Source organism: Hesperophylax consimilis, chromosome 18 (assembly GCF_061612785.1).
Source record: "Hesperophylax consimilis isolate HC1 chromosome 18, BYU_Hcon_1.0, whole genome shotgun sequence".
NCBI lineage: Eukaryota > Metazoa > Arthropoda > Insecta > Trichoptera > Limnephilidae > Hesperophylax > Hesperophylax consimilis.
The window spans coordinates 8,731,544-8,756,834 of NC_142853.1; positions in this window are offsets into that span (position 1 = coordinate 8,731,544).

Sequence of the window (25,291 nt, forward strand, 5' to 3'; positions counted from 1 at the left end):
TACAAAGAAATGATATTCCACGGCAGTTCCCCAATTGATCTGGCCCCCTCTTCTGAGGAAGATTATAGCGTAGTGTGTCAGCCCAACATATTAAACGGACATGCCAAGTCCAATTTATGCGCGCATAACATGGCGTAATGTGTCTAAGGCGTAATACATAAAAATTCAGCCTGCGTATGTTTGTTCTCGCCAAACTCAAAAGGTAGTCAACCGATATCGCTGAAAACTTCAAAGTTTGTCATTATTAGTAACATCAGTGCTTAGAGAGGTTTAGTTAGAATGATAGAAGAAGTTGGGACGCCCGATGAATGCTTAACGCAATGTCTCTATACTGAAATGAGATACGGAGTCGAAAAAGTTGATGTAATGTAGTTTTTTAACGGTAACATTGTGATATACAGTAGTGAATGGTGAGAAAAGTCGGAGACGATCAAAAAATACATTAGGTATAGCGAATCATTGCGATGTCCACTAGTATAACATATTTTTTATAATATTAGAGAAAAAATATTGCATTTATCTGAATATAAGGAGCTCTCCTGGGGAAACTACGTATGGTGGTTATATTTTTTAAACACATTACCTGGTGGCCTACTCTGTATCTTTTGGGTTAACAAACCAGTAAGTTCGAGGTTTAACCTTTCCTTGCCGGTGCTGTCAAGTGAGTGAACATCGTCTCTAATTAATAAAATATCTCTGTAAATATACTAAACACAGAGTTCAAATTTTAGGTATTCCTCCGCAATAAATTTATTTATTACATTAAGTAATTACAATATATACATATTTACCAAGTGTATAACACTGGAGGACGAGGAATTTTCGGACACCGAAATGGAAGGATTAATACATGTTTGTGACGTGGCTAAACCGGCGGCGGGAAAGTTTCGAAAGATACAGAGTTGGCCCCTGGTAAGATGGTTCAATTTACAAAAATATCATTTTGTTTATCAAATATCCTAAAACAAGTAAGTTATTACGAAAAAAATATCAGCCGGTGCACATTCCGAGGGGGCAAAAGGCAATATGAATTTGATAAAACAGTATTTAATGAAAGCATCTAAAATCTCTATCAAAACCGTTCTAGTGAAAGAACACCATTCAGAATTGAAAGGTTGCTAAAAATGGCTTTATTCGTGTTTGGTGACCAGATTTGAATAAGCAGAAACTTTCCAATCTTCCTCTTCACCATGTTCTTCTCTTCCCCACTTCCTTCAGCCACACAACATACCCCAATTGGGGATGCAATTGTCCCACTGGTACTCTTGTGAGTTTTCAAACATACATGTATTTTTAAACCCCTTTTTAGACAACTTTGCAGTTTTTTTTAGTCATAAATAACATTATGTATATTATTTGCATGTTCATGTTTTCAGGGTCGAGGATCGTTACTGAGGGGAAACTCTGTCGATAGTGCTCTGGGTAGACATGCAGAGGAGTAGCGAGGAAAGGTTTTCTGACTGGATGTCTTGAAGAAGAGAATAATAATCAAATTATCGAAGGAAGCAAACACTTTGTGGCTTGACATTATTACACAAATGAAAAAATATCTTTGTTTTAAACCACTTTATTAAATTTATATACGTCGACCGGTTTCGGTTGAACTCAACTTTCATCAGGACAGTACAAATATAAACTACAAATCAGTACAAATATAGACAGTAAAAATATAGACAGTTACAAATCAGTACACATATAGACAGTAAAAATAAAGACAGTTTATATTTGTACTGTCCTGATGAAGGTTGAGTTCAACCGAAACCGGTCGACGTATATAAATTTAATAAAGTGGTTTAAAACAAAGATATTCTTTCATTTGTGTAAGAATAATAATCCCTAACGTTGACCTCTCTACACGTCAACAGCGCCGCTATAGTCGAAATGAGGAACTTAATTCCATTTTTATTTTTATTAAATCAATAATGAACTTCTAACTTACTTGTATTTTTTTTGTCATAGTTAGTTTTAATGGTTAAAATAATTTTCAAAGTTTTAATTTTTCTCGGCTCCCAAAAACGCATCAAATCTGTGGAGATGACCAGGTCATCAGTCAACCGTCTTAAAAGGCCTGTTTTTTTTTCAACGAGCAGTATATTTTGTGAGGGAGTTAAACGTTTTTTAATCTTAAGATTACCCGCTTTTAACATCAAAGAACACAAGCTAAAATGACAGCAGCTCATCACTAATGGTACCGTATTGAATCAAAGTGCAAAAAAGCATCAATGACCAATGGTCATTGACCATACCTGGTCCCAATCAGACTCAGACGCGGACGAATAAGCAGCGAGCAGTAGGTATTTCCTAATCTCCCGACTCCTTTCCTAAATATATAATGTTCAAATATATATTTACATAATATTCTATAATTTGTATGTATAGGGTTTTTCAATAAGAGGTGTTATTTTGAATAGCCCGCTATTTCGGTAGATATTACTTTTGAAGCTGTCATTTTTTGACATTTGACAAGTAAACACTACGCCATTAATAAAAATGAAACGATACACGCTTCAACAATGCATTGGAATTATTAAAATTCACTTGAGTGAATCAAATGCAAATCATCTTGAGTGACGAGGCCCATTTCCACCTCGATGGCTTCGTCAACAAGCAAAATTGTCGCATCTGGGGCTCGGAAAACCCAAGAGTTATTGTTGAAAAGCCTCTCTATCCTCAACGTGTGACTGTTTGGTGCGGTTTATGGTACGGCGGAGTCATTGGACCTTACTTTTTCGAAAATGAGGCTGGAGCAACAGTTACGGTGAATGGATTGCGCTATCGAGAGATGATTAATGATTTTTTATGGCCGGAATTGGATGGTATTGATCTAGACAACGTTTGCTTTCAACAAGACGGCGCTACGTGCCACACAAGCAACGAAACCATTGGTTTTTTACGGTTGATGAATATCAAAATAACACCTCTTATTGGAAAACCGTGTATATGTATGTTTATTCTCTATCTTCCCATAAGTATATATTAACATAAAAACAGACACACACACCATCATATTCCGATGTTACTGAAGGCCGCATATGTTTCAAGTTGACTATCGGCCACTCCCTCCAGAGTATGGTTTTGTGCGATTTCCCTTACTCCAACAGGCAAACGCGGAAAGATTCCCACAATCGGACGCAGCCGAACTTCCCCCCCCGATCCCAACACAACATAAACAGACTTGTATGTAGTATATGGCCGCTGTCGGCTGCTGGTTGATGCTACTGGAAAAACATGCAATTTTAGTAGGGTTTTTAGGTAAACAAATATTTTCCCTGACGAGAAAATACAAGGCCTCTAAGTCTATAAAAGCCAGGTAATATTTGAAACACTCATATGAGGTAAAAATTGTGAGGCGCATATGACACCGTTCTATTTGTATAAAGAACATTAACTTTAAATTCAGTAAATTTAAATGACTCACCACTTCATGCAAAATAAGAATCTAAAAAATCAAAATAAAAACAAATAAAAGGTAAATATGAATTTTATTGAAAATGCTGGCATGGTTCTGGATACGTATGATACACGGAGTACGTGCGAACTATTTCTCCCTACTTTGTAAACTATTACAGATAATTTTATATTATTACAGATAGTTTTACAGATAATTTAATATTATCATTATCGTTGATTTGGAGGATTTTGGCAGAATTTCTATTTTTCGTCTCACTTATTTGTACTCTATTCATACCTATATTTTTTAAACTCTTTTATTTTATCTAACATAATTTGTTAACTCTGATATTTTTTTATGTAACCTTTATTTTGTTAACACTGATGTAAGCTGTAAAACTAAAAAAATAAAGATGTACATTATCATATGTAAAAAGCTCCATAGGCGTTTAAGTAAAATTAAATAAATTTAATAACGCTTTATGACAGGAGAATTATGTCAGACCCATTGATGTATTATACTAATATTATATTACTGATATTAGTCTATGGTCAGACCTGGTTGTATTACACAGTCATTAATCAATTGAGAGCCTTGACATTGTCGCCATAATAACACAAGAAGTGTAACATCCTCCTGCAATACATACACAACCAATTATCAGACGCACTCACTAACCAATAGGTTGCGTGATCTGGGCAACAAGTTTGGGGGTACTATTGATATATTTATTGACACCATACTGAATCATATAAATTATAGTAGCGTTGGTAATGTAGTTTTAGTGATTGAGCTTGTTTCTATTTTATTTTATGTTATTGTTACATGTTTAACTAATATTTTTTTGTATATTATATTACATTACTCACGGGGATTGATTCAAGCACCAGGCTGAAATGAGGACCCAAGATTCGCTGATGAGAGAACCTAGACAATACCGCGAAACCGTGGGTAGTGACGTAGTGACCCACCATAGCCTGGAACAAAAGCAAATTTTTATTTAGTTCTGTAGCGGTAGCTACTTGAATAATTTTTAATACATCGAACACTCTGGACCTTTCAGAGCAGCGCGCACTACGTAGTACCTCCTGGAACGTTAACAACGCCGCCTGTGTGTCTGTGGCCGAGAAGATTATCTAATATTATATTATAAAAAGATTAAAATAAATAAATTAAATATACACACTTTCTTGACGTATTGTACTACAACCACAATAAAACCTTATAAAAGCACTTTTGATTTTTTTTAAGAAATTCAAATATTTTTAAGAAATAATTGAAAATAATATTTTAATAAAAGAACTCTGCTGGCTGTCATCTTATTTTAATTTAGTTTTGAAAGATATTAAAAATCAGCGATGGAAGAATTAAACTTTATCTACCCTCCGCCGAAATTTCTTCCTTACATGGAAAAATATAGGATTTACGAACTTTTTCAGGTGAGATCAGAAAATTATGAATCTTATTTAAACCCGAGACAAGAAATTGTATGGAATTTCACAAATTCTATTTCAATCGAATACAGTTTTGCAAACCTACATTTTTCCATATATTTAAATGCTTATTTTCGAATTTGTCTTTGCTAAATACCCCATTTAACACGATGTCGTTACATGCTGTAGAAATCTAAAATTGGCAAATAAAAAGCAATGCTATCATAGACATATGAATATTAGTAGACCTGCCCTAAGTGATTAAAAGCGTATTATTCCCCACCCCCCATACCGGTTCCATTGGAGCCGGCTGGGCTCGCGTGTGGCTTCCCGTGAATCTTGAGAATTTGACGTCATCATTCATGTTCGAACTAGCGTCGAGCTATGGTCGAGGCATTTTATGAAATAACACGGCAAAATAGTGGCTTGTCATATGAAAACTTGTAAAAATAGATGTGGAAAAGAGAATAAACCCAATTGTCGTATTACATTCCATATGTAAGCATCATTTTAAGCTTATTCACGTCGTATAATATATGAATCAGTTGTAGAAACATATACTATCACATCGAGCCAACATAGGTCGAATGTAGCGATTCTCAAGTGTGCGCATCGTTGTTACTGGGAAGTAAATTATGAACACTTATAAAAGTGTCTTAACTAAATACGTAAACAAAATATTCCACTCTGAAAATAGAAGAACTTTTTTTTGCCGAATTTGGACTTCGCAAATTTGTTCATAACGTGGCGAGTAATTTGCGCTCCCATGTAAAAATGTCTATTCATTCAAAAGCAGATTTTACTTTTAAGAACTAAATGGTGATATTAAAATGCGAGATGCCTATATACTGTCAGATTGATTTATTGACGAATCACAGTCAGCTTTACCCCCTTCGTTCTTCAACAGTTGATTTTACCCCTCACCTTTAATTTCTAGTCTATATATTCTTATGTCTGTGATTGCTATCGATTTCGTAGTTATAGTACTAAACTGCCATTCAAAAAGTGCCAAAATACGTGTGTGATTACTCGTCAAACACTTTTTCGACTTTTTGATATAGTGGCATACAGAGCTCTGGGCCAAAAAGGCTCCTTTCTCTTACATCATGAGTTTAAATTATGGTTGTTGGAAAATAAGATTTAGTTTTTTGTGAAAAGTTGTTGCAATGGTACATGGCTGCATTTAGGGGGGTAATTTACGCAGGATTTGTTCCGGTTTTTTTAATTTTGTTTTGGCATTTACGTCGTACAGGGCGACACAATTGATGGAAGCGTTTTTACGGATTGGAATGCCCTAATAATTTTTAACAAAAATAATAAAATTAATAGTAATTTTTTTAATTATTTAAATCAAAAGGCAGGTATTTTGTTTTTTGTCATGTGCTATCTCTACATTCTAATAAACAAAGTCTGATTTCGTAATTAATTCTAGATTAAATTAATTACGAAATCTTAAATATAATAAATTAAATATAACTAACTAACTAACTAACCATCACGCCGTTTCCCCGCAGGAGTAGGCAGAGAGGACGGACCGCCAAACAACTCGGTCTTGGCACACACTCCTTGCCTCATTCACATTCATACATCTTCTCACACATACTCTTCTATTATTCTGACTCTTGACATCGCCCAACTCGAGAATCTGATTCACTCGATCGTGCCATGTCTTCCTCGGGCGTCCCCGCATTTGCATCATATATCCTCCTTACACTCCTTTATTCGCTCGTTCGCTCTACATGCCCGAACCATCTAAGCGTCCCTTTCTTAATCTTACTCTCTTTGCGGATCTCCACATTCCTCACAAGATCGTACATGGTTTTACCACACATACGCTTCAGGGATCTCATTTCAACAGCATTCAATCTACTTTCATCCTTTCTCTGCCATTTCCATGCCTCACTTCCATACATCAGGGTAGGTACCAGAACTCCATTGTGGACTGCTAACTTCGCTTCTTTTGACAATTTTTTGTTAGCGCCAACTGCTATGTAAAATTGGACCAATATTTAACAAAATCACGTTTAAAATGTATAAAGAATTCGTTACTTCCATTCCGTGACTTTGTTTATTTATTTGTTGTACTCTTTTTAGGGATTTTTACATGGGAATAGTCTGTAAAATTAGCTACAATTTTATTACTAATGTACAGCATTTTTTACATATAACTGAACTGTCTCAGCAACAATCTTTAGTACTTTTTAATGTAGCTATAATTTTGAGGTTATCAATTATAAATTTATACACGCCGACCCGTTTCGGAACTAGCGTTCCTTCCTCCAGGCAAAACATACTAACTTAACATTACAAAACAATGGGTGAATATAATTTTATTTATTTATTAATTTTCGGGAAATCGAAAGTTTACATTTAATCAGTTTGTTCATAAGTATTGTATAGCTAAAATAAAACCAATTATGGATTTCCTCCTTGTGACTTTGCCTCTACTGAGACAGTATAATATGGAATAAGTTAATTAAATTTGTGAGAGAGGAATATGAATAGCCCTTGAGGTGATTTTGCACAAAAACGGCGCTATAAAAGTGATCCAATTATTATTATAATTTACTAAAAAAATTATACAAAACAAAAGATTATATAAACGAAAAATTTACAAAACAATACATTTATAGCCATGGAGAGAGGTTGTAGATATAAATCGAATCATAATAGAGATATAAACAATAGAGACATAGACATGATGGGGACCCGATGATGCCCTCTACTCAAATGATGTAGAAAAGGTGCAAAAAAAGTTCATGCGATACTTGTACATGCGAGAGTTTGGGTACTACCCTTTGTTGTATCCCTCGGATTTCCAAGCGGGAATGCTGAGACTAAATCGTCTTGACGTTAGGAGAAAAATTGCATTGGTATTAGTAGCACACAAGCTGCTAAACGGGCAGAAATGCAATCCTGATGTTCTGAAAAAATTGTTGCTTTATGTCCCCGATAACTTCACCAGAGCGAGGCAACACAGGCTGTTTATTTTTCCTAGAGGCAGGACCAACCTACCAATGATCGTGCCTCTGGGGAGAATGACCTCACTATTAAACCTTTCTTCTGAAATTGACATTTTTCAATCGAATCTCAATCATTTATAGAGCGAAATAATGGTATTCTTTAGCACCTGTCATTATTAATGTACCTATTATATTATATAATTAATGTTATTATAATTAAGCTATTAACTACAAATTGTAGAATGTAATTGGTTATATATGTAAACTGCTTTTCACAATAAAAATAAGATAAATAAGATTATTCACAAACCATCAGAGAAATATTATTTTATGGACCTCTTTTATTTGGTAAGTTTGCAACTGAAAATATCAACCTTGGATAATACGCTATTGTAATTATTGCATAGTCTGTTCAGGCAAAAAAGATTTGACAATCTTTTTATCATCAGTTACTAAGTGTTGGAGTGGGGGTGGGGGCGTGACTAGGGATTAGTGAAGAGTCGGTCATTCCGTTCCATCGCCCCCACCCCCACGTAAAAAATTAGTAATGTTATTTTGTAGTCAAATTAATGAGGAGCAGATACGATATTACGTTAGTTAGTCTCAAAATTTCTGCACTGAAAAAAACGCGACTTCTAGTAATCTAGTATTGGTGGAAACGATTATAAACGATTTCGTTGATGATTTTATCACTTATATGAAAAAATTCATATAAGTGATAAAATCATCAACGAAAATGCTAATTTATGTAATTCTGGTGTAAGATTGATGATTTATGTTAGAGTAGCTTGGATCTTCGGTTGAATGGGTTCGGTTTTTTTTTTTTTTTTTTTTTTTTTTTATTGAAAATTTTTTTGATACATATATATACAGGTACATACATAATAACAAAAAATAAAAGATAGTAACAAAAAAATCCCACAAAGGCGAGGCCTGTGCGTGGGCATTATTATTTGTATGTGGATATTTAAAACAGTGGTTTAAATAAAATTAAAATATTGTACATGGTGATTGATTTTACCGTAATTTCAGTTACTTTTTACTAAAATTCCAAAAATATTTAAGTGCTCAATGAATATTAATTGGTACAGCAAGTATTAATTGATACAACAAACACATAGCAGACTTTATTATATATCTACTCTTAAAGCTAATTAATTGTAAGTATAATTAATAGCTTTGTTAATAGCTTATAAGAAAAAAATATCTATTTTGGCTGTTTTGAGCCAAGTTTTGATACATTTTTTATATGAATGAAGATTTTGACGAGTGGTCTCTTTAAGGGTTGAACATACTGAATTATAGATTTTTGGAGCAATAAAACTAATGTGTCTCTGGGCCTGTCTAGTTTTACAGTGGGGTACAACATACTCACAGGCGCCACATCTTCGACTGGAACGATTAGAGTTTTTAATAAAATTGTTTGGGTGCTTGTAGATAAATTTAAGACATTGAAAACTATAGGTTTGTCTAAGGTCCAAAATATTTTTGAACAGAGTCATTATAATAAGGGCTCCAGACCGAGGTGACAGCCATTTCATCCAAAATAAATATAACTAAAGTTTATTATGTTCTTACAGAGCCTGGCTGCAGAGGTGATTATTGCAAAACCCGAAGATCATGTCGTGTTTTTGAAATCCGTTCTCATGAAAATGGCAAAAAATGGGAGGGACTTGCGAAAAGTGTTTTTGATTGCATCGCCTAAAGCAAATATAAGTAAGTTCCTACATAATAATCGAGCGAAACATTGTTTATTAGATTGGCATGCACAGTCCGCAGCAAATGTGTCAATTATAGAATAAAGAAGAACAGAAGAATTACGATGTTGGCGTGTATCGTGTATCTTGCAAAACTGTGTATCATCATCGTTATGAAATTCAAATGGGATGACGAAAAACCATTTCAGACAAGTATAAGAGAGCTCATGCTAAATGATCTAAAACCAAAAGGTATTAAAAGTCACCTAAAATCTACATACAAGTCATTTTTATTGTATTTTATCTATTCAGGAGTTTGAGTATTAAGGCAGCCTGGCTCTGGGTTCAAAATCCGGCGACTGCGAAAAGGTAACAGCTAGATACTTCTCAATATTTCTTTTCCCCGATTTGGCGATGCCATAGGCTTAAATGGTTCTGGGAAAGTAGGGACTCTTTTGAGGTATCACAAAAGAAGTAAAACTACCATTTATTTATTAACCTAATGAAAAAATACAGTTGTCGGCTATGTCCAAAAGTTTACGTCATTTAAGTCAAGCTAAAAAATAACGTAACATTTCACTAATTCTCTTTTAGTAGCTTAAAAGTTGCTAAATGAGGTTTGGCTGTTCAACTGATATTTAATGATTAAATAAAGTACCCAGAGATAGAATTGAAATGTAGCATTATCATTGTTTTATCCTACCGGCTGCGCCAATGTTATTATTAGTATGGATTTATACCATAGTATACAGTCTACGACATGTTTATTATACACACGAGAAACTAGTTCCAATGGAACAATGATATGCTAACGTCCGAGCTGGAGAAGTTCTAAGCACACTCACTAATATGAAGTAATGTGTATTGCTATCTCACCCTAACACTGCAGTAGTCAAACTAACAACTTTCAACAATCCGACGGTAAAATAACGCAATTTTTTTTAGATGTTCCTGAACTGGCTTACAATATAGCCAGGAAGTTGGACTTGATTCTATTGACAAGAGACCAGATTTTGGAACCTTACAAGCAGGTTTGTATACACTTTTGACTCCCATCCACGCCAGCGATCAAAATATTGCAATAAATAAATTTTATTATTCAATCCAAGAACTAACCCCGTACCACCATCATAACAAGTAGGCGATTTGTAGTTGTTATTTTAATTAATTTGAATTATAAACAGTCTTTATATATTAATATTTTAAAGGGTTGCGAATATAATATAATATAAGTACTTCTGATGAAGTGCAACTACTTTTTTAAAAATATTTTCAAGGTTTACGTTTAAACAAGGAGTGGGTATCAATAATGACAATGAGAGAAAGCGATGTTATTCAATTGTGCTGTTATTCTGCTATTCTAAGATTTTTTTCAATTCAAACTAAAAGTAAAAGAAGAAAAAAGAAGTAATTGTGATAAGTATAAAAAAAAAGTTTTCTTATATATTCGATTGAACGGATGTTATTTTTTTAGATTGTTATGAAATTAGTAAGGTTCGTGTTAAACAAATCAATATCTAAGCATAATCTATTACACATATAAATACATTGTCAAAATAATTAGTATTGCTCTTAGGAATATAAAATGTGTCCGGAGATCTAGTAACTCCAGGCACCTGAAATTAATAATTAATAATAGGCACGGGCCATCAATAAAATTATACATTATCTTATAAAGCACTAGGTCTCTAATATCTCGACGTTGATTAAGGTTCGTGGAGACATAGTTTTCATCATTTCGCATGTGATAAGAAACATATTTCAAAACATATGTTTCTACAGTGCCCTTGAGGCGATTTCGCACAAAAACGCGGTATAAAAATCATCCAAATATTATTATTATTATTTATGTTGATGAGTAAATTTTCTATAATGATTTAAAATGTGTCATTTTTGATTTGCCGCCAAAATGACATGTTCATTTTAATTTGTGAATTCAGCGGCGTTGACGTCACGCCGCACAGTGGGCTGAAAATCGCCTTTCATAGACATAGAGACTTGAATTTTCAAATTTTTTGGCTAGAATTGAATTTTGCTGATCATTACTATGCTATAAAATTTCGTATGAAGCAATTGCGTGTACAAATGAAGGAGTTATCATTTTTTTAAGAAAAAATTGTATGGCACTGACATTAAAAATGAGGCTATCTCTGGAATCATAAGGTTGGCCATTATATCCTTACAAACAGATATACTACTATTTATTTGTATTTTTTTGACATACTTCGTATTGTGGCGCAACTTGCGATTTTTTTTTTAAATCGACAAAGTTGAAAAAAAAAACTTTTTTATGTTGATGATTCATTTTAATGCTTTACATATGAATATGCTTTGTCTAGTTTACAATATTTTATTAACACTGCAAGCCTACTAAGTCTCTATGTCTATGAAAGGCGATTTTCAGCCCACTGTGCGCCGGGGGACGTTGGTGACAGCCGTCTTACAAGACATTGGCGGTTTGATGTGCGGTTTTTGATCGTTTTAGAAATCAATAATTATGAAAGAAAATATTGAAAATATATGTTTTTAGTACGATAATCATAATCACTTATTTTTCCACATATTTTTAACGGTATTCATAGTTTGTGAAAATACCCTTTTATGTCTTCGATATTATAAAGCCGCCTCAAATGAGAATTATTAGTACTTTCTGTTCCTGTGCAGATCATGGAGAGTAATGCGTTCCCTTTGCAAGCAGATGCTTTAGCCGGTGTGGTACAGGAGTATCTGAAAGCTTCCCCTTACAACAGGAAAGGATGGATTATGTATGGTAAGCCTTTATATTGTTTCCTAAGCAATTTCTCCTTAATGTGTAACAATTTAAAAGAATAGCATAGTAAAAACCATGTTGGGCCGCCAAATGTAACAATCAAAATAATACTACGAACATGTTGGACGCCAATGTAACAAATAAAATTATGAATTAATGGAATATAACAATTGTTAGATCAATAATAGTAATATCCAAAAGTAAATGAAACACCAGGTTCTAGTAAACGAAACATAATTTATTTAAAATGTGAATTTATAAAATTACTCTATTAGCATTTTTTAAAATTTAAATCTCAAGGGTGGCAAGGAAATCGAAAAGATTCCTGATATTTAATTTACAAAAATATCACCAAAATATTATATTTAAGTTTAGTTGAATAGTTAATGAATTTATAGGACGTCAGTTTGTTTAAACATAACAAACAAGTTGTCATTAAATTACGCTATGTGATAAACCAAAATGTATGAAGAGAAAACTAAATAATATGAATATTTCTTTACGTGTCAACGATGCTCGTTGGGATTTGGATTTGAATCGAACAGCGGGCTAAATCTCAGCTCACCTATTGTGTTGGTAAGTATCGATACGATTGACCATGTCTCCGCATCGATATTCGTAATGGTAGATGCGGCTTGTTGTTTGAAACCATTACGAATGACATAATATTCCTACATTAAGGACGGGTTGTTTCGGAGAATTTGAACAATTCTTCAAATTTCAAAGTTAATTTACAGGTTCTGTAAAAGATTTTTTAAAGTTCTGTTTTTATTTCAGTTCTGTCAAGCAACTACCCTATGCTGATATAATAACAGAACTTGAATAGGACTTTCACAGAACCCGGTAATCAACATTGAAATTTGAATAATTGTTCAGATCCTCCGAAACAACCCGTCCTAAGTGTTATACCTCTATGAAAATATCATATCGATATCAAAAGTGATTCTATTCAACAACATATAGGAATATCAGCCGCTCATATAGGAATACCGACAAAAGAAAATGTCATCAACAGAAATTATTCCGGCTGTCATTCCATACACAGAAAGCGAATTTTCATTTCACGTAATTAAAAATTAGAATGCTAAAATTTAAAATTTCTCAAATGCTGTCAGATTCCATATATAGTAATTAAGGTAATTAGAAGGTTTTTTTTTAAATATTTCGTATTTTCCGTGTCTAGCGATTCAGAATATTTACCTTTTCTCATTTAGGCAATTATTCGGGAAAGGTAAAGTTTTACCCAAGCAACTGTCATTCTTATTATGCCTAAATTGAACATTTAATTATTCATTAACTCCTTCCTGTTCCGTGTTTTAACAATATATACTCACCTTCTCTCTGTGAATGACCTAATATCTATCTATTAAATGTGACTGTTGTGAGTATCACTTAAACTGGGCGAATTCCAACTAAGTGTCGCCCGCAGTTAATTTGTTCTTATATAGTTATACTGCTAGTATAACTGTACTCTGAGTTTAGATATCTGTATCCTAAACTTTAAAAATTAGCTCCTAGGCCAAGATAAGGCCCTAAAGAAAATAATTTCCCTCGTGGCCTATGTCATCTTTGGGATGTTGAGAGTCTTTTTAAGAAAGAAGTGGAAGTTCTGAGAAGAAAACATGTATGGCGGAGGGGTGGGGATCTTCAGATCTGCCCCGCCACGATGCAGAAGCATTCGCCGTCAAGACCAAGACATACCTCACCCCATGAACCCGGGCAAACCTGCTTATACTAGCCACCAAACGTAGCAAACCACTTGTATAAAGCTAAGAACGAACGGGTAAGAATAAAGAACAGGAATCCGCCTCCTGGAATCGCAGTTAACAAACGAGTCTTAATTTTAAAGTTAATTACAATTCTGCTATCACCTCAGTGAATCACTAAAATAAGCCTTTCATGATAATTGTATAAAGTGATAATATTGAAACACGTTTCAACGAGCTTTAAAAAAATTTAGCGCCTGAATGACGTTATTTTTCACGGATCTACCCTAGTACGCTAATAATGTTCAATTAAAGTAAATGTTGTTCAGTAACTGCATTCTTATTTAATGCGTACAGACTACCCGGACACCCCTGAAGAAGCCTTCAGTGCCCAGAGAGCTGGCATCCTCCCAACCTGCTCTCTTCACCTCGTGTCTGCTGCAGATAAGACAGTACAGCCTCAGTTCAGAGGGTCGGCCACTCAGGAGCTGAGCAGAATCTATCATGCCACACTCAGGGTGAGAGAAATACGTCAAGTTATTATAAGACATGCAATCACAAATAGGGCACTGGGGGTCTGCCACTGAGGAGCTGAACAGAGTGTATCAGACAGGTGATGTGTTATAAGTGTGAGCGTGATTTGCGGTGATCTGCTAGCCGGGCTATATACAGTTGCCTTGGTCACGCGGCTGTCAGCTGTCAATGTGACAAATCCTGTACAAAAAACATCACGCCGGACTCAGGGTGAGATAATTACACCAAGATAATGGGTAGGGCTGTCTATTTTAATGCGTGTGGTGTCTTCCATCGAATATACACGCAAAGCGACACTTATGTTATGGTTTGCGTTGCAGGAAATCATGTTGGAGGAAACGAGTATGGATGACCTAGAGTCAGTGTGCTGCGAGGCGGTGAAGAAACGGCGTCCCTCGGGCATGCCCTGCATATACCGCGTGGCACTGTTGGGCCCCAGCGGCTGCGGCAGGCACGTGCAGGCCAGGGCCATCGCAGAGCTGTTCCATTTGGTCCACGGTAAACCGAAATATTTATTGTTCGATTGTAGAGTTATCTTGCGAGGCGGTGAAGAAGCTGGAAAGCTACTCACGAGGAAATTCACGCTGCGTTGAAACAACACACCGGAAATTGGTCAAATAAGCAGTAACAATAATTTCTCGTTCTTCAGGTGTGTATAGCTCGTGTGTATTTGTCAACTAATTATCTATCTGTCTAACATAAATTAAATCACAATGACATTTGATGCCATTTGCAAAAAATATGAAACATTTTTTTTTTCGTTTATTGAAATATAATTCTTAAATTTTCATACAAAGAAGGGATTAACATTTATCAACGATTAGGTTATATGAAAAGAAACCAAATAATATAAAACGGAAATGCAAGACATATAAGCGATGCAAAAAAAAACAAGTCCTAAGCTGTTAATTTAATTAACACCTCCCTAATTAAGAAAAACTCGTGTTTAGGGATGGACTGCCTTTTTAAGTTTTTAACATTAATTCAATTCATTCACATTATGACATTACTTTTGCCCTACCTTGTATTATTTGCAAATTACCTATTCACATCAATGGCATTACAAACATACAGACACGTCATTTGCTCAAAAATTGGCGCAAAATGTGGCAAGTGCAAATGCGCTTTTCAGTAAATTCTTAATTCAAAGTTCATTCACATATGAAAAAGATACACATTCAAATAATATGTGTATATAATCGAAATAGAAAAAAATGTATATCTATATGAGACGTGTGGGATTGCACTAACCTCCCCACATTCTGGAATAAAATTATTATTATTATATAGCACCAGGCAGCGTTTACGCACTTAAAATTTGCGGCGAATACTACATCTATATCACGGTTGATTGGGATAACAAGATACGCTTACTCGCTTACACTAGACGAATACGGAACGCTGTATGAAGATGACCTTCTGTCAGAATGAAAAATGAAAAAATTGTATACACAAAACACCTAGATGACGTGAACAAAATTATCTTATTAAATGTTTCTCCATATACTTCATACCAAAAATAATAATTTACCAAAATGGATGAACAAATAACTATATCTAAACCAGAGAACATAACATCACTTAAACATAATTTTAACATTTTACATAAAAACATAATGAGCATTAATACAAACTTCAATGAACTACAAGTACTAATAAAAAGTTTAAAATTAAAATGGGAAATAATTATACTTGCCGAATGCTGGATAACCGATAAATACTCTGCTTTACAAATTGAAAATTACATCCCTCACTCAACGTTAATGAATAAGGGAAAAAGTGATGGTGTAGTTGTATACATTAATGAAGATATAGAAGTTAATGTTAAAGAGATCAGTATAAATAATGCAAACTGCCTAAAATTATCAATTGGGAACGATACAGCCATACTAGCAATTTATCGATCGCCCTCAACCAAAAACATAGAACCTTTTCTTCATTCTCTATCTCAAGAACTAAATCAACTCAAAAACATTAAAAACGTTTTTGTTATTGGTGATATCAACATTGATATTCTTCAAAATGGACATCCAAAAAAAATTGACCATATGCAGACGCTTGCTTGCCATGGATTCAAAAGCCTCATAAATGAACCAAATCGAATATCAAATGAATGCAAAACTTGCATCGATCATATCTTCAGTAAGACCAATAAACAAACTCAAGCCATTATATATACATCCACCATTACAGACCATTACTCAACAATGCTCTCCATTAACAAAAATAAATCAGGAAAAATCCAAAATCATTAAATTGTACAGCAAATATCAGAAACCAATTGGAAGGAAGTAAAAAAAAAATTACAAAATACTGAATGGACAAACCTTTATGAAACAGATGATACAAATTCTGCTTGGAGCTATTTTAGCGAAATTATACAACATACAATACTATCGAATACTACATTAATAGAAAAAAAGATATCCCATAAAAATAAAGCACATCAAACCTTGGATTACCCAAAACATCATCAACTGTATAAGGAAAAGAGATGAAATACATTTAAAAGTTAAAAAGACCCTTACGATATATTTAAATTAAGATTCTATAAAAGATACAGAAATATAAGTAAAAATGTTATTCGCAACGCCAAAGAAAACTACTATAAAAGGGAAATATAATAATGTAACAATGAGTCCAGAAAAATATGGAAGATTATAAAAGAAATCACTAACTCTGAACCCTCCTACAACAAGAACATGATTGGAGAATTAAACATTGAAATAATTCCAACTTTTTTTGCAGAGCATCCTGACAAAATTCTGGAATATATTAATACTTTTTTACTAACGTAGGCTCGAAATTGGCAAATAAAATCATAAAACCAATTACTAATGAAAAGGAAATAGAAAATAATGAAGTCTCAATCCAAGATAGCACACTAAATCTAAACCAAATAACTAGCAACGAACTAAGAAAAGTGATTGCTTCACTAGATAACAACAATTCTTCAGGAAATGATCCTATCTCAATCAAAACTATAAAACATCTCCAAGAGGAGTTGATCCTCCCTCTGACAGACCTCATAAATGTCTCTATATCAAAGGGGATATTTCCTCCTTGTCTAAAAAATGCTACAGTTTGACCAATTTATAAAAATGGAAGCAAAAATGACATAAATAATTATCGCCCTATAAGTATCCTAAGCACTTTCCCAAAAATCCTGGAAAAAAAATTGAAAAGCCAAATCGTCCACTTTCTGGAAATTAATAAAAAAATTTCCCCGACACAATATGGATTTCGGGAAAGTTTGAGTACCGTGGACGCCATTGAAAATTTTACAAGAATAGCCATAAAAAATTTAGACGATGGAAAAAATGTCTGGCTGTTTTTATAGACCTAAAAAAAGCCTTTGACACAATAGATCATAAAATTCTTCTCACAAAACTTAAAAAAATTGGCATATCTGGCACTCCACTAAATTTACTGATGACGTACTTGACAGGACAAACACAACAAGTACAAATAGGCAAACAAAAAAGCAATCCTCTTCCAATAAACTACGGCACCCCTCAAGGAAGTGTTTTGGGACCAATCTTATTTCTCGTCTACATAAATGAAATTACCAAACTTCCCATCAATGGAAACATAATTAGTTTTGCCGATGATACTGTTATGTTATTCCACGAAAAAGACTGGATGGACACTTATAAATAGGCTGAACATGGACTAACTGCACTTCAAAATTGGCTTCGGATGAACTCTCTTACGCTCAATATAATTAAAACTAATTATCTAGCCTTTTCAATAAACTCAAGAGGTCAACCGGGTAGAGAATACACTAATTAATACACAAAATCGCACGAGTGTCAAAACAATAAGTCACATTGCTCTTGCCCTATTATAACAAAGGCAAAAAGTATTAAGTATCTAGGAGTGGAAATAGACGAAAACCTTAGATGGGACATACACATAAATGGAATCACTAAAAAGCTTACGAGACTTGTATATTTCTTCAAAAACCTAAGAAACATACTACCTAGGAAAGACATCAAAAAAGTATTTTATGCTTTAGTTCATTCCCGTCTTGAGTACGGAATTCTAGTATGGGGATCTGCTACAGCAAATAATATTAACCACTTAGATATTGCTCAGAAGAGCATTATAAAAACTATACTAAAATTACCCATCAGAACCACCTCAAAAGATATTTTCAAGTGTTTTGACATTCTAAATTTAAAACAAATATATGCCAAGAATATTTTAATACATCATTTTAAAAACAGAAAATCTCCTAATGAAACTCGGATACATGATACAAGAGCCTCAAAAAGGGATATACGAGATGTTCCAAAATTCAAGACAAGTTTTGGCCAAAGAAACCACATATATCTGGCAACCAAACTTTACAACATCTTTCCTCCAAGTTTGAAAAAGATAGAAAAGATAAATAAGCTTAAGGAAAAAATCAAAACATGGGTGAAAGAAATTAGTGCAGACATACTAGAAAATGTATTAAAAACATCATAGAAACTAATAACAGAAAATCAAAGAAATCTACCAGTCCGCCTCAACACAGGACTACCTAGTGAGGAGGACTAGGAAGAAACTATATGAATGAAATATTATACATTTTTATATAATGTAACTCTCATCAAACCTTATTAAATAGACACTAAAAAAAAAAAAAAAAAGAAGTTTGTCCTTCTTACTTTCATGCGTTGCATCGTTCACTATATCGCTTTCTCTAATTGCAGTAGAAATCTTTGAGAAACAATCGATCTATGTAATTTATTGTAGATTGACGGAGACACTTCATCACAACGAAGGCATTTTGGCACGATAGCGCCCAAATAAAGTGAAAGTTTAGTACTATATCGAAAGTACAGCAATTGCCGTATATTTGGCTTGCCACATTGAGATCTAAACCACGTGTCTATAATATGTTTTGTAATGTCATTGAATTATATACATACATTTTGTTCCCTTTGTCCTATTCGGGCCAGGGATCCATCGCACCATCAAGGGGCCTACAGGCCTCCCTGTCCTCCGCTACTTCAGCAGCCTTCGTCCATAACAGAACCAGCCTCTTCTTGCAAAGCCTCTAGAGTTGTTTCTCCCAACTATGTCTGGGGCAACTCACTGGAGGTCTCCCCTCTGGAATAGTACTCAACGGAATTCAATCTTCTAGCATTCTTAATACAAGTTCAAGCCACCCCAATTCCATCTTTTCTGAGAAGAGTTGGTGGTGTTCGATCCGTTCGTTGAGTCGCTTATTTGATGGAACGTATTTTTTCGCTAATCGTCCACATTTGGTGACCATCGTGTAAAGTAATATTTTACAAGAAATAAACAAGTCAATTTTCTTCTCCCAGTTAACTTTGTGTACCTGTACCGCCAAGCCAGCCTGCGAACTGATGCCATCGGCAGGAAGATTCAGGGCTGCAAGACGACTTACGCTGACATTGTGGAAATTCTGCATCGGAGGCTGTACCAAAAGGTCTACCTCTAGAGCCAATAAATAGCAGATAACTTACTGAAACTCTTTATGTGTAAAGATGCAATCCTTATTAAAAAATAGTTATTTGTTTTTGTTTTTAGGATTGTCTGGAACAGGGTTGGATTCTCACTCACTTTCCGAGGAATCCAATGGAGTTTGAAGTCCTAGATCATATGGATACACCACCAAACAGGCAAGTTATCATCTTTAGCTCTTCGCATATGGTACAGTTTTATATTTGTCGCGGTCCACTTGGTTAAATAAGATAAAATGTCTCGCTAATTCAGAGTCAGTTCTTTTTAAAAATTTATTATGCTATATTATAATTTTTTAATTTTAAGAAGAGGTGCATAATGTTTTATGCAGTTATTTGTTTGATATTTTTATTTATTTTTTATTGTTGCTACATTATTTTACAATATTTATATTCTAATTCAGTAATGTTGGCCTCACTGGGTTGTTTACCCGTGCTGAGGCCCCCATTTTATAATATAAGAATTTATACATTTAAAAATAAAACAACATTAAAATAAAGATAAATTTAAACTAAAAATAAAGATTACAAATTAAAATATAATTATCACACTAAAAGAAAAATATATTGGGTGGGAGTTTGGTATATAATTTTACTGGTAAAAATTCAGAGCTCCTGTGTCCAAATGTTGTATTACACTTAGGTATATTTAGCTTGTCTATTAGCTTTACTCTGATTTCATAATTATGTAAGGTGATTATGGTATCTATTATTGTTTTCATTGTGGTTTTTTATTGTTGTTTCTATTGTCGTTTCTATTGTTGTTTCCAGGGTAGTTTTCTTGACATTGCCGGAACAGCAATGCAAGAAGAATATCATAGAGCATGACCTGAAGGGACTGTTTCAGTATTCCGAGGTCGGAACGAGGTGCAAACTCAACGAGGTATTCGCTCCAATTTTTATTCTACCAGAGGCATGCACGTGCACATGGACAATGCGATCTTGCAGATGTATTTTCATTTGTAATTTAAAATAATAATTCCAAACAAAAGGATGTATTACGAAGTTTGTTTGTTTGTTGTTAAACAATGGCCTGAAGATGAGAAAACCCGGCATAAGGAAATATTGTTTAGTTTCAACTTTCTATTCCTATCAGTGTCATCGTATTCTAGTATATCACACCATCAAGTACATCTTTAAATTTCTGAGAAAGCAATCTCCAACGACCGACCGGAGACCATCTTTACGGCCTGCGAACACCTTTAAAGCGTATTCTCCTAATAAAGTGAACATAATTTAAAATAAGTGTCTCTTTTCAACAATCTCAAAGTCCAATGATCTCGAAGGAGTGTGAGCGGTTTAAACGGGGTATTGTAGGTATATGAAAAGACAGAAGTTTTTTTATTATTATATAAACGTGTGAAAAGTATAAAGGCTTAAAAAAATGCAATAATTATTTTAAGGTTGAAGAATACTTCCGTCAGGAATTTAACCTGAAGAAATATTGTGGGGAGACAGCGGTTGCAGTGGACGCTTCTGGAACTGTCGGTAAGTTCGTTTGCCGTGATCTCATTAACTCAAGTACCTATCGTAATATTAATATTGCGGAATATCGTAATAAAATTATTTAATTCAGGGTATTTTGCCTGTTGCGCTACCCCCTTCTTTAGCCAATGTTTCGGACAGCATTTTACATATTACAGCATTTGGAACATATAATGACCAAATGTTGCATTATAAACTACACTCACTGACGGTCAGACGTAAACTTTCTGACGTACTGCTTCTACACAAAATTATACAATTATACATGAATCAGTTGATACACCAAACATTTTATCCCAAATTAACATCAATATACCATCAAGAAAATTAACAAGGAGGATGAAAGACATTTTCTATATTAAAGCGTACCACACAAATACAGGATATTTTTCCCCTGTACCGCGAACATTAAGAAATTATAACATTATACATGGCTCTAATAATGAAATAGACATTTTTAATGACCAATTTAAACACTTAAAAAAAACGTACTACCTTTAATCATAATATTAAGCTGATATTGTGATGAAGCCCTTTATTTAAAGAGAAGCAACATTGTACCTACCTAATCAGTGTCTCACCAGTACAGGTGTGACAGTAAAAAATCGTTTATGAACATATTTGTATTTACCTTTTACCCATTCTTATTTGTTATTTACTTCTGCATATGCTTATTCATTTTGTTACTATTTTTGTTATTATTATGTATTTAAACATCCATGTATGTAAATTTTTGGGCACCATGCCTGTTTTATGTACTTAAATAAAAATAAATAAATAAATAAAATAAAAATATATATTACATATATGCCCTCGTATCACAATTTCGTTGCTGCAAACGTGACCGTGTTACGAACGATCCTGACGAATTGCCTCGTCCTGTACTCCACCGGACACCATAGCTGAATCTAACGTCAACCGGATAAAACAGAACAGTGACAAAACATAACATGATTCATATAAATATAGTTAAATCGATGTTTACCGCTACCACTCAGTGATCAAACTAAAAAAACATTGTAACTTATCCACAAAATGTATTTTTTCTTTTGTGCACACTTCATCTTTATTTATATGAATATAAAGTTTCATAAAACACCTGTACTATGTTTTTATGTAGCTAATATTATTATTTAAGAGTATCGCGAAGGAGCGATTACAATTATTTTTTTCATTTTTTATTTATTGTAAACTAATTGCAAATTAGTTTACAATAAATAAGACCAGTGCTTACGTACGCAGCCGAGACGTGAGTTCTTACTAAGAAGAATCGAGAAAACGAAGCGAGCACTGGATGTTTTTGAAAGGAAAATTTTGAGGCGCATCTTCGGACCGGTTCTAGAAAATGGATTTTGGCGCAGATGTTATAACAATGAGCTCTATACTCTGTTTAAGGAGCTAAACGTCACAAAATTCATACAACTGGGAAGACTTCGGTGGCTAGGTCATGTGGAGAGAATGACCGAGCATCAAGAACCAAAGTCCCTGCTGAGCTCAAGACCGATAGGCAGAAGGAGCCTGGGAAGGCCAAGGTTAAGATGGAGCGACAACGTCCTCAAAGATTTGTCTGCCTTGGAGATTCGAAACTGGAGAGAGCTGGCGCGGGACCGAGATGAGTGGAGGAAGACTCTTGAGGAGGCCAAGACCCACCAGGGGTTGTAGAGCCAAAAGTGATGATGATGAATTGCAAATTGCTAATTTTTACCAACCTGTTCTATTAATATATATATTTTTATGCCATCTGCACATTTAAAACTGGTTTATTTATTTTCTTATATTATGTACATCTAAATGGAAAATTATAAGTATTATGTTTATTTTTTGTGGTTTTGGTTATTTATTTTGATGTTGTTTTAAAAATAATAATGTTCTGTTGTCACTGTATCATACAGTAAAATATGTATCATGTAATAGCCCATCAGGGCGTGTTAAATAAATAATTGACGGAGCATTGCGAAGTCCTGTTTTAACTCGAATGTTTTAGTCTGTAAATTTGTTTGTATGTTCCGTTTCCGTTTCAAGATGGTGGCCGTTTTAACGGATCAGTAAAGACTGTTTTTTCAAATGTGAAATCGTCGTGTTGTTAACAACATGGGGAACAAACCAATTTTTAAAAACGAACATTCAGATTCTGTGCAGAAAATTCCCGCAATGGACTGCACTGGACTGCGCAAACTTTTTCCTTACTTTAGCGAACCTTAATTTTCTTACGCAGGGCCTGGTTATTTAAATGTGCGCTCTTCGGCGGTCAATGTACGCCTGATGTCGTAGTTTATTCAAAGCATTTTCGAACCCTCCTGGTGAATATGTGATCACGCAGTTTGCCCCCAGCTCGCGGAAACGATAGCCAGATTATATGTTAGGACAAGACTATCAATTCGGATGTCTATTTATAATTTTTTATTTGAAATAAAAATAAATGTTTCATAAAACACATGGTTTATAATTGAGCAGGATTTAGAATATATGTTCTGTTTTGTCACTGTTATATTTTTTCTTGGAACCGAATCTAACGCTTCACGAGTTACCACGTTGTATCGAACCGAATCTAGCACTTCATGAATTAACTTGTTGTATCGAACCGAATCTAACGCTTAGTGAGTTAACACGTTGTATAGAACCGAATCTAACGTTTCGTGAGTTAACACGTTGTATAGAACCGAATCTAACGCTTCGTGAGTTAACACGTTGTATCGAACCGAATCTAACGCCTTAAGAGAAAGCTACTAGCCAAAAGTGTTTATATTCTTAATATATCTTATATTGTAGGTAATGGGCATTAAAATCGCTTGACAAACGGAGTTTAGAAACGTTCGATTTCAAGCATAAAACTGGTTTTTATTTATTTTGTAAATAATTTTATAAGAAAGCAAAAAAGTTGATCAAGTGAAACTGTCACAGATAATCTTAGCTATAATACTGTATTTTTTTAAGTTATTTCCTTTACGCGTTCATACATTTCTATTGAAAAATATATTTTTTAGTAGCTTACATTTATATTTTAACTGAGTATTTTAATTTTTTATTTGTATTCTACTCAAGCAAAACGACAGGAAAACCTTCAATTTATCTAAAGCATATTTTTTGGTATTCTGTACACTACTTCTTTATAAAAACTAATCAAAATAGTGAATTAGCATTAAGCTTCGCCTTAACACGTCGTATTGAACCGAATCTAACGCTTCATGAGTTAGCACGGTGTATAGAACCGAATCTAGGGCTTTATAAGTTAACGCGTTGTATCGAACCGAATCTAGGGCTTCATGAGTTAACACGTTGTATCGAACCGAATCTAACGCTTCATGAGATAACACGTTGTATAATTCCAGAACAAATTCAGACGGGAATCCAGGCAGCCATCATGGCCATACCCTCAGCAGACCTGGTGCGAGGAAGCGATGCGGCAACAGACTCCATCGGAGAATATTCTTCCTTTGACTATCTCCTCAATCTGGAGACTGAGTCTATGTTGGGCGAAGCCAGATTTATAACGGAGTGAAGCAATATCTTCATTTGATTTCAGGGACATTTTTCTGTTTTTTGTAAAATTGAATTATCTTCTGTTAAGTTGTTATTTTAATTGCAAAATTATAAATTTGTTCGTTTAAATTACAAATTGTTTAATTTTTTAATAATTATGTGCAAGATAGGAGCTAGGCAGCACGCAGGGAAAACCATCCCGCACCTTAAACATGAGTATTGCTGATTTATATTGAAAAAATTAAACTTGAAAAAATCTTTCACAGAACTTGAAAATGAACGTTGAAATTTGATGAATTGTTCAGATGTTATATTAATTGTTATATTAATAGATAATACTCTGTACTTAATAGAA